Source organism: Bubalus kerabau, chromosome 2, assembly GCF_029407905.1.
Source record: "Bubalus kerabau isolate K-KA32 ecotype Philippines breed swamp buffalo chromosome 2, PCC_UOA_SB_1v2, whole genome shotgun sequence".
Lineage (NCBI taxonomy): Eukaryota > Metazoa > Chordata > Mammalia > Artiodactyla > Bovidae > Bubalus > Bubalus kerabau.
In genome coordinates, this window is record NC_073625.1 from 153,040,565 (window position 1) to 153,050,539 (window position 9,975).

The window sequence follows — 9,975 nt, forward strand, 5'->3', positions numbered from 1 at the left end:
CATAAAACATATTGCTTTGGAAAAAGCGTAGAAAAAAGCAATATTTCAATTTTTTCAGTTCTGTTTGGGTGAAAGTGAAAAGTGAAGTCGCTCAGTCATGTCCAACTCTTTGCAACCCCAGGGACTGTAGCCTACAAGACTCCTCCATCCATGGAATTTTCCAGGCAAGAGAACTGGAGTGGGTTGCCATTTCCTTCTCCAGGGGATCTTCCCATCCCAGGGATCGAACCCGTGTCTCCCTCATTGCAGGCAGACGCTTTAATCACCTGAGCCACCAGGGAAGCTGTCTCTTTGGGTATATCAAGTTAATTATAATATCTCAAACTGAAAAAGTAATAAGTTTAATTAGTAATCATTTGCTAAGTTTTGTAAATCCTTTTTGATATATTTGCAAGAAATTTGAAAAACCAAATGCCTGTGACGGCTGAGCAACAATTACTTTGCAAGTTGTATAGTTTCCAATTCATTTCGTTTGCCAATTTGAAAGATGATCTAATTAAATCATCAGTTAGTAAATGAGATAAAATAATTATTTATTATTATTATTTGACACATAGTTCAGAAGGAGCTCAAAGTATTGAATAGTCTTGTTATTATATAACTCACTTCATTTTTGCTACTTATAAGAACAATATCTCCTAGCACATTTTTAAGGAAAAATGGAAAAAAGCAACAGAATTAATACAAATTCTGTCTCATTCCAGCAATAAGTAATAATTGTTCATAGATTCATAGATTAATTGGAGGAAAAAACCCAGGTATTTCATTAAAAATTGGATTTCCAACAAAACTTTAATTTTATATTTACTGATTATTTATCAAAAATTATTATTTTTATATTGTGTTATGTACTGGTCATGGCTATAATAACTTAAACCAAAAGAAAAAAATTTTTAACCATATACCTGTTAAGAAGACAATTTTTAAGTTATATATATATGTTTATTTATATATATATATATATATTTGCAGAAAAGTAGTACAAACAATAAGACTTTCATGCCTAAAAATGTATTACTTGAAGGTTAAATTCTGTGGGAGAATTAAAATGTAAATGTGAGTTCAAGGAAGAAAAGAGAAATGTGCAAATTTCCAACTATTTTAAAAGGACCCATTCATGAATATGTAAAGACGTGACGTGTATGTGCTAAGTCCTTTCAGTAGTATCCTACCCTTTGTGACCCCATGGACTGTAGCTCCCCAGGTTCCTCTGTCCATGGGATTCTCCAGGCAAGAATACTAGAGTGGGTTGCCATTTCTTCCTCCAGAGAATCGTCCCAACCCAGGGATGGAACCCTCATCTCTTATGTCTCCTGCCTTGGCAGGTGTGTTCTTTACCACTAGCACTACCTGCTAAGTCACTTCAGTCGTGTCCGACTCTGTGTGACCCCATAGACAGCAGCCCACGAGGCTCCCCCGTCCCTGGGATTCTCCAGGCAAGAACACTGGAGTGGGTTGCCATTTCTTTCTCCAATGCATGAAAGTGAAAAGTGAAAGTGAAGTCACTTAGTCGTGTCCAACCCTCAGTGACCCCATGGACTGCAGCCTACCAGGCTCCTCTGTCCATGGGATTTTCCAGGCAAGAGTACTGGAATGGGGTGCCATGAACCCTAAAAGACATGGTACTATGCTGTGCTTAGTCACTTAGTCATGTCTCACTGTTTGGGACCCCACAGACTGTAGCTCACCAGGCTTCTCTGTCCATTGGGATTCTCCAGGCAAGAATACTGAAGTGGGTTGCCATGCCCTCCTCCAGGGGATCTTCTCAATCCAGGGATTGAACTGGGTCTCCCACATTGCAGACAGATTCTTTGTCATCTGAGCCATGGAGGAAACCCCAGAATACTGGAGTGGGTAGCCTATTCCTTTTCCAGGAGAACTTCCCAACCCAGGAATCGAACCGGGGTCTCCTGCATTACAGGCAGATTCTTTACCAGAAAAGACAAGTAGTGGATATCAAATCATTATAATACTTCGATTCCACTGGACACTTTAAAAAGAGTTACTGAACAATTTTATTTTAAAATACTAACATACTGCAAAATGTTCAATGCTACATCTTTTGCAATTATTTAAACTGGTGATGAAAGATTTTAGATGCTAACTTAAAGATGTGTGTGGGAGTTTATAATTTTTCAAAATTAATTTGAAAGTTTTAAGTTAAAAACTTAAAGACTGCTGCTCTCTACAGCTACAAAGTGCTGAGAACCGCTTCTGTTCCTAAACCCCATAAGGCCTCTCTTACACAGGCACCTTGATGGGAGGCCACTAACAGCCGTTCAGATTTGCCGACCACCCCTTCTAGAACACCAGACCAATTGCAAAAAAGAACAGGCCACTTTCAGCCCCTTTTCTCTTTCCGTCAGAGTGGAGCAACTGCTGCCTCTCTGCTCTGTAGTAACTCAGCTTGTTCAGTACCAGGCAAGAGCATGGTGTGGACTTGGGCCATGAAGAACCGGTCTCTTGGGCAGGTACCAAAACCTCAGACAAGGCAGGGTTGAGATAAGGATCCATTTCTGAGAACATGAATTAAAGACAAGGACTATTTCAGAGAACCTGAAAGGGATTTACTATTAAATAATAATAAATTGGGAGAAGGCAATGGCACCCCACTCCAGTACTCTTGCCTGGAAAATCCCATGGATGGAGCCTGGAAGGCTGCAGTCCATGGGGTCGCTGAGGGTCAGACATGACTTTCACTTTTCACTTTCATGCATTGGAGAAGGAAATGGCAACCCACTCCAGTGTTCTTGCCTGGAGAATCCCAGGGATGGGGAAGCCTGGTGGGCTGCCGTCTATGGGGTCACACAGAGTCGGGCACGACTGAAGTGACTTAGCAATAATAAATTGATGATGCAAAATAGCCATGGTAAGTGCCTGGGGCTCCTGAAATTCCACCTGGTTTGGAACAAGATTTTCCCTAGGACCTGGGAAAGCAGAAAGCCTCAGACAATGCTGAGACATCCTGACCTGACTAAATGAGCTAAAGGAATTCAAACCCAGGATTTCCCTGGTGGTCCAGTGGTTAAAACTCTGTGCTCCGCTTTAAGGCAGCTAAAATCCCACATGCCACTCTGAGTGGCAAAGAATTCCACGGACAGAGGAGCCTGGTGGGCTACAGTCCGTGGGATCACAAAGAGTCGGACACAACTGAGCGACTAACACTGTAGGTATGTTCAAGTCCTTATCCACGGAACTGTGAATGTGATCTTATTTGGAACTAGAGTCTTTGTAGATTTAATGGAGATATAAATTAAAACGAGATCCTCCTGGATTATGGTGGGCCCTGATCTAATCATAGGCATCCTTAAAAGAGGAGACACAGAGAAAACAGACACACAAAGAGGGAAGACAGAAAAGTGAAGACCAGCATAAATTGCAGTGATACAGCTAAAAGCCAGGAAACACCAGAGATGCTGGCAGGCACCAGAAACTAGGAAGAGGCAAGGAAAGGTTCTTTCCTAGAGCCTTCAGAGGAGTCACAACCCTGGCAACCCCTTTATAGGGCCCCTGGCAACATCCTTCTAGCCTCCAGGACTGGGAGAGAATAGATTTCTGTCGTTTCAAGGTACCCAGCTTGGGATCACTTGTTAACAACTATCATAGGGAACTAATACACATTCCTGTTGAGAGGGTATAAGAAATCTCAGGGAATCTGCCACTCACCTACTATTTTGGTTTTATGCTCTCAAAGTTGCTAACCTTTCTATAGAAATTGAATTGAGTTATAACTCAATTCAATTCAGCCCAACATTTATTTACCGCATACTTAGGGCCTGTCAGTGTGTATCACGCACTTGCACGATTGTCACCATGGTGAAAAAGACAAGACACACCAGTTCCCGACTCCGTGGAGTTTTCAGTCTAGAGAGGGAAAGACTGGAGGCTAAACAAAAACTGTAAGTAAGGAGAGTAACTTCATGTCGTCTCAGCGTCATGCTTGGTCAGCATTTAATCAGGCCTGGCCCGGAACTCCTTCCCTAGAATATACCTTTGTTTGACTTTCCAATTTGCTTTTTGATTAGAGGCCCCAAAATATGGAGTTACATTTTAACTTGAAGATTGCTGTCCAGTACAAAAATAATAAAAACAAAGGTAACCATTTTATTATCTGTAGACATTAACAATCTTTTAAGGATTCCTTTTCTGGTATGCTACATACACCCCTCTTCCTCAAATGGTCTTGGAAATCAGTTTTCCCATCTTACTAGTTCATTCATAATGAGTTGAATATATTTTTGACACACATTCATTATATCTGTCTGTGAAAATCATGTTTTTAACTTTTTTTCAATTTCACATCATGTTTTTAACTTTTTGAGAATTGTACTTTGATGTGGAATGATTATAAAACTCAAGTGATATAATATGGAAAAGATTAATATGGTTCCTGGGACACGGTAGGTGGTCAATGAGTGTGAGCTCTCCCTCAGCAATGAGAAAAGCCTGGAAGATTCAGGAGAGGCAACATATTAGGGACTCTCTCCACTCACTGCCAGGCTTCAGTGTACACCAACACAACTGTGGATGTGCCTCGTTCTTTTCTTTGTTCTCTCCCTACTGCTCATCTTATTCTTGTCTTTTACTAAGGCAGACACCTAAACTGAATTTTTTTTAAGTTCTTAAGTCTTCTGTGTTGAGAAGCTGAAAATTTTACCCATCTCACCCCTTCCTCCAGCTCTGAGCTCTTAGACTCCTCTTCCCAGCTTCAGGAATTACTCATGGTCCAGCCATCCACCCCCATGGTTTCTTGTCCATCTTCTGTAGGGACCTCTTAGACAGCATACTAAAAAGCAGAGGCATTACTTTGCCAACAAAAGTCCGTCTAGTCAAAACTGTGGTTTTTCCACTAGTCATATATGGATGTGAGAGTTGGACTATAAAGAAAGCTGAGCAGCAAAGAATTGATGCTTTTGAACTGTAGGATTGGAGAAGACTCTTGAAAGTCCCTTGGACCACAAGGAAATCAAACCAGTCAATCCTAAAGGAAATCAGTCCTGAATATTCACTGGAAGGACTACTGCTGAAGCTGAAGTCCCATACTTTGGCTACCTGATGCAAAGAACCGACTCATTAGAAAAGACCCTGATGCTGGGAAAGATTGAAGGCAGGAAGAGAAGAGGACAACAGAAGAAGAGATGGTTGGATGGCATTACCAACTTGATGGGCGTGAGTTTGATGATGAACAGGGAAGCCTGGCATGCTGCAGCTTATGGGGTCGCAAAGGGTCGGACACAACTGAGTGAATGAACTGACTGACTGACTGAGGGACCCCTTGATTATTAAAAAAAAGTCTGATCTTATTTAGCATTCTTTTTCTTAATTCTTTGGACATAGTTTATTTTAAACTATAGGGCAAAATTTTATTGCTAAATCCAGAATTGTTGGTAAGTGTTAGACAAGTCTTGGTAATCTTTGCCAAAGTGCAAAAGTAGTAAAATAGAAGCAAGTTTTCTGCAGGTTAAAAAATATGCAGGGACAATGCTCTACATTGTTTCTAAGACACTCAAGAAATGTAAGTATTTTCAAAAAAAAAAAAAAAAAACAAACTAGGTAAGTTACACTTCACCTCACTAGGACAGCTTCATCCCTGAGCTTGTAAAGAACATTCAGCAACAATTTCTAAAAAATGGTGCCCTTCTTTAAGAGTTAAAAAGACTAGAAACAGGGATGAATTCCAGCATCCACAGGCAAGTATAAGAAGCACAGTGTAGTTTCTGCACAGATAGAGATGGCTGTAGAGAAGAGGGAACAGAAGCAAGTCACTGAGAACCTGAACCTATGGGACTCGTTAACATTGAGGCCAAGAAGTAGGGCCAGGTGTATGGGAAGAGCCCAGAGAAAAGACTTAGGGTGAACAAATTATATAGCTAGGAACCGTATAGAGCAGGGATAATCCATTTGTTTATCTAACATTTGCACAGAGGTAAATTTTGTTTCAGAAATTTAGTAATGTTTTTCAAATGCTGTTTAAAGTAAAATTTACAGTGCCATATCTAATAATATTAGTGAAAGTAGATACGTAATTGTTTTTTCTCTTCCTCACCATCAGTGTATTATTCTCTCCTTGATAGTTATTTTAAAATTTTGTTGTTGTTCAGTCTGTAGTCGAGTCCAACTGTTTGAGACTCCATGGACTGCAGCACATCAGGCTTCCCTGTCCTCCACCCTCTCCTGGAGTTTGTTCAAATTCATGTCCATTGAGCTGATGATGCCATCCACCCATCTCACCCTCTGTTTTCCCCTGCGCCTTCTGCCTTCAATCTTCCCCAGCATCAGGGTTTTTTCCAAAGAGTCTTGGCATTAGGTGGCCAAAGCATTGGAACTTCAGCTTCAGCATCAGTCCTTCCAATGTATATTCCATGTTAATTTCCTTTAGGATTGACCGGTTTGATCCCCTTGCAGTCCAAGAGACTCTCAAGAATGTTCTCCAGCACCACAGTTCAAAAGCATCAATTTTTTGGCACTCAATCTTCATTATGGTCCAAATCTGACATCCATGCATGACTACTGGAAAAACCATAGCTTTGACTATGCAGACCTTTGTTGGCAAAGTGATATCTCTGCTTTTTAGTATGATGGCTAGGCTTGTCATAGCTTTCCTTCCAAGGAGTAAGGGACTTTTAATTTCATGGCTGCAGTCACTGTTCACAGTGATTTTGGAGCCCAAGAAAATAAAATGTCACTGTTTCCACTTTTTACCCTTCTATTTGCCATGAAATGATGGGACCAGATGCCATGATATTAGTTTTTTTAGTGTTGAGTTTTAAGAATAGATTTATTCTATTCACAGGATAGTGGATGAAGATGTGTGCCTGAGTCCTGCAGATAAGAAAATTGGACCATGGTAACTGTTGCCACCTTGTGGTAGAGTGGAAGAAATTCACAGCATCTTGATGCTTCAGCACCCAGGTGTTCTTTCACCGTTGCGTTTGACATTTACTCTTCGCTAGGCCCTGGCTAAGATAATCAAGGTGTGTAGAATGCAGAATGCAGTCATCCAGACACAATTTATTGTTGAAACATTGTCGTAGGAAACAGCACTTTTTTGGGGTGGGGGTGATGGAAGAACCGGAAAGACTTTCCCAAAAAAGCAAAATCCAAGATAGCCATTATGTGTAACTAGGCTGACTCTAGTCTATGCGGCTTTCTGTGAAGAAAGTAATTTCCTAAGCAGGAATTTTTTTGCCCATTCTTACTGGTTCTTTTTCAGTAATAAGAAAGGAGAAGAGAGATTGGGAGTTTGGGATTGACATGTACATCCATTGTATTTAAAATAGATAATCAACAAGAACTTACTGTACAGCACACAGAATTCTGCTCAGTATTCTTTAATAACCTCAATGGGAAAATAATTTTTAATTTTTTTAAATAAATACAGTATTTTTTAATTATAAAAGAAGAAGAAGAGGGAAGATGCATTGCTGACTAGCTTCAGAACCTCAGAGAGCATGGGGAGTGCTCTCTCCGTTTCTTTGCCTCTCCAGATACATTCTCCACCAACCTTCATTCTGTCCTGCCCCCAGAAGGCTGACCAGTGCCGACTGCCTCTGTCCTCTGTGTCACACACTGACGTAGTTCCCATGCAGAAAATACTTGTAGAGTGGAGGCATTGGCAAAAGATCTGCCAAAGGAAGGAGAATTCAATCTGGCATTTATGCCCAGATTCTCTCCCATCCAGGCAGGGATACCACAATGAAAAGTCTCAGTTTTTCTCCCCCTTTCCCTTCAGAGCCAGAGGTGGTAACCGGGACTGGCTGTTGTTAGCTCCAGAGTGTTACACTTCAGTTCAGTCCAGTCCCTCAGTCGTGTCCGACTCATTGCGACCCTGTGGACTGCAGCACACCAGGCTTCCCTGTCCATCACCAACTCCCGGAGTTTACTCAAACTCATGTCCATCAAGTCCGTGATGCCATCCAACTATCTTATCCTCTGCCGTCCCCTTCTCCTCCTGCCTTCAATCTTTCCCAGCATTGGGTCTTTTCCAAATGGTCATTTCTTCACATCAGGTGGCCAAAGTATTAGTCTTGCACTAATCCTTGTGGTTTTCCTATACTCTACAAATGCCTTTGTAAATAATCCCTTCAATTATCCTGATTTAAATGTGCCATTGGTTTCCTGCTTCCCTGGCTAACATAAAAAAATTAATTAAAAAATTGTTGAGTATATAAATTCTATGTAAACAGGTACTTCCCTGGTGGTGCAGTGGTTTAGACTTTGCCTTCCCTTGCAGCGGGTGCTGGTTCAATCCCTGGTTGGGGAGCTAAGATTGCACATGCTTCATGGCCAAAAAACTAAAACATAAAACAGAAGTGATATTGTAACAAATTCAATAAAGACTAAAAATGGTCCACATTTTAAAAATCTTAAATGTTATGTAAATGAATTCAATAACTGAATGAATAAAGGCATGAATGAATGAATGAGCATTGAGATCAATGTGTGAGAATTGAATGCAGATGGGTAGAATGTATTAATATTTCATGCAGGAATAAGTGAATAATGACTAAGCAAATGAATAATACCTATGTGAAAGCATGAATGGAAGTGTAAATGAAGAATGAACTCATAAAAACATGAATTGAGATCAGTTTGAATCTATCTGAATGCTTGACTTCACCACCTCCCATGCTTCCATCTGCTAGAACGCTGCAAAGAGAAGGAACGATGAACTCCCTAAAACAGGACTGTTACACAGAAACAGAGTTTAGAGAGAGGCACTCAGAGCTTAGGTTAAGAAAAAAAGTTTCAAGAAAAGACTAAGCTAACTTTTAAAAGGGCAGAGAGTAAAGGTAAAGGTATCCATAGAGGGGCAGAAAACACAGAGTGGAAGGATTAAGCTCATTTGTCCTAGAAGGAAATTAATAGTTCAGAGACTCAGAGACAAGGAGCCATGGGATGTGCAGCAAGCCAGTAACTATTTTCTTCTTCTTCTTTTTTTTTTTAAAGAGCATCTACATTTTTAATAAAACCAACTAGAACGACTTTGAAGTTGAATGACATTGCATAATTAACTCATTACAGAATGAAACTTTTAGGAAACAAAATGTAGAATGGATATAAACAACACTTTAAAGGTTCACATGTGACGTGGGATCAAAGTCTAGCATTGGAATACTGTTTCAAGGATGACTGAGCCATATTAGTGAATCACCAAAGGAATAAAATGCATAAAAATTCTAGGTAGCTCATTCCTCTGCCTTCAGATAAAATCTCCACAAATTGGCCTAGGTGATGTGATTATTGTCTATTTTAAGCACTCCTAGGGAATTGAAAGGTTGTTGTTGAATCACGCGAATACACCAGGATTCTTGGCCCCCGGAGGAGAAGAATTCAATCCGGGGCCAGAGACAAGGCTTGATTGCTCAGAGCTTTTGTGTAATAAAGTTTTATTAAAGTATAAAGGAGATAGAGAAAGCTTCTGACATAGGCATCAGAAGGGGGCAAAAAGAGTACCCCCTTGCTAGTCTTCAACTGGATGTTATATAGTCACTAGCAGTCTGTTAATGAAAGAAGGGAATGTCTTAAAATTCAGAATAGCACCAAATGGTTTATCCTGGGCCATAAAATGATTAACTTGAATCTTAAAGAAGGGCAGACCACCATACAAATAGTTTCATTTACATAGATTAGGGGAACAATATCTGAGTATAACATACTGGTTTGTCAAGTAGGTTCTGGGCCAAGAGGCGGAACTGACTTGGAGACAGAGTTTGGGGTAAAGGCATAGTACATTAGCATAGCTTAAGACAAACATTTCCATAAGAAAAAGGCATTGGTTATCTCTAGGCTCAAGAATAGCTAACTTCAGGCGAAACCAGGTGTCATTATGGCAACACAGTATTTTAAGAGAAACCTCTCTTTAAATTTGTATAGAGAAGGAAAAAAATATTGCTAGTTTGTTTCCTCCTGCCGCTTAAGAGAGATAAAAATGTCTGACACTTGCAGGCTATTTCTTCCGTTTGGAGACCCCTG

At 40.3% G+C, this 9,975-nt stretch overlaps 1 long non-coding RNA gene across 3 annotated transcripts; it reads left to right on the forward strand.

Moving 5' to 3' along the window:
• The first annotated feature begins 3,339 nt into the window (after positions 1 to 3,339).
• On the forward strand, positions 3,340 to 8,415 carry LOC129643948 (uncharacterized). Of its 3 annotated transcripts, none has more exons than XR_008710619.1 (3): positions 3,340 to 3,568; positions 3,774 to 4,095; positions 6,794 to 8,415. It is a non-coding gene; the product is annotated as an uncharacterized LOC129643948 (long non-coding RNA). The 3 variants fall into 3 exon arrangements; XR_008710621.1 differs by having other exon boundaries at positions 3,774 to 3,899; XR_008710620.1 differs by lacking the exon at positions 6,794 to 8,415 and adding an exon at positions 4,679 to 5,486.
• The last annotated feature ends 1,560 nt before the right edge of the window (positions 8,416 to 9,975 follow it).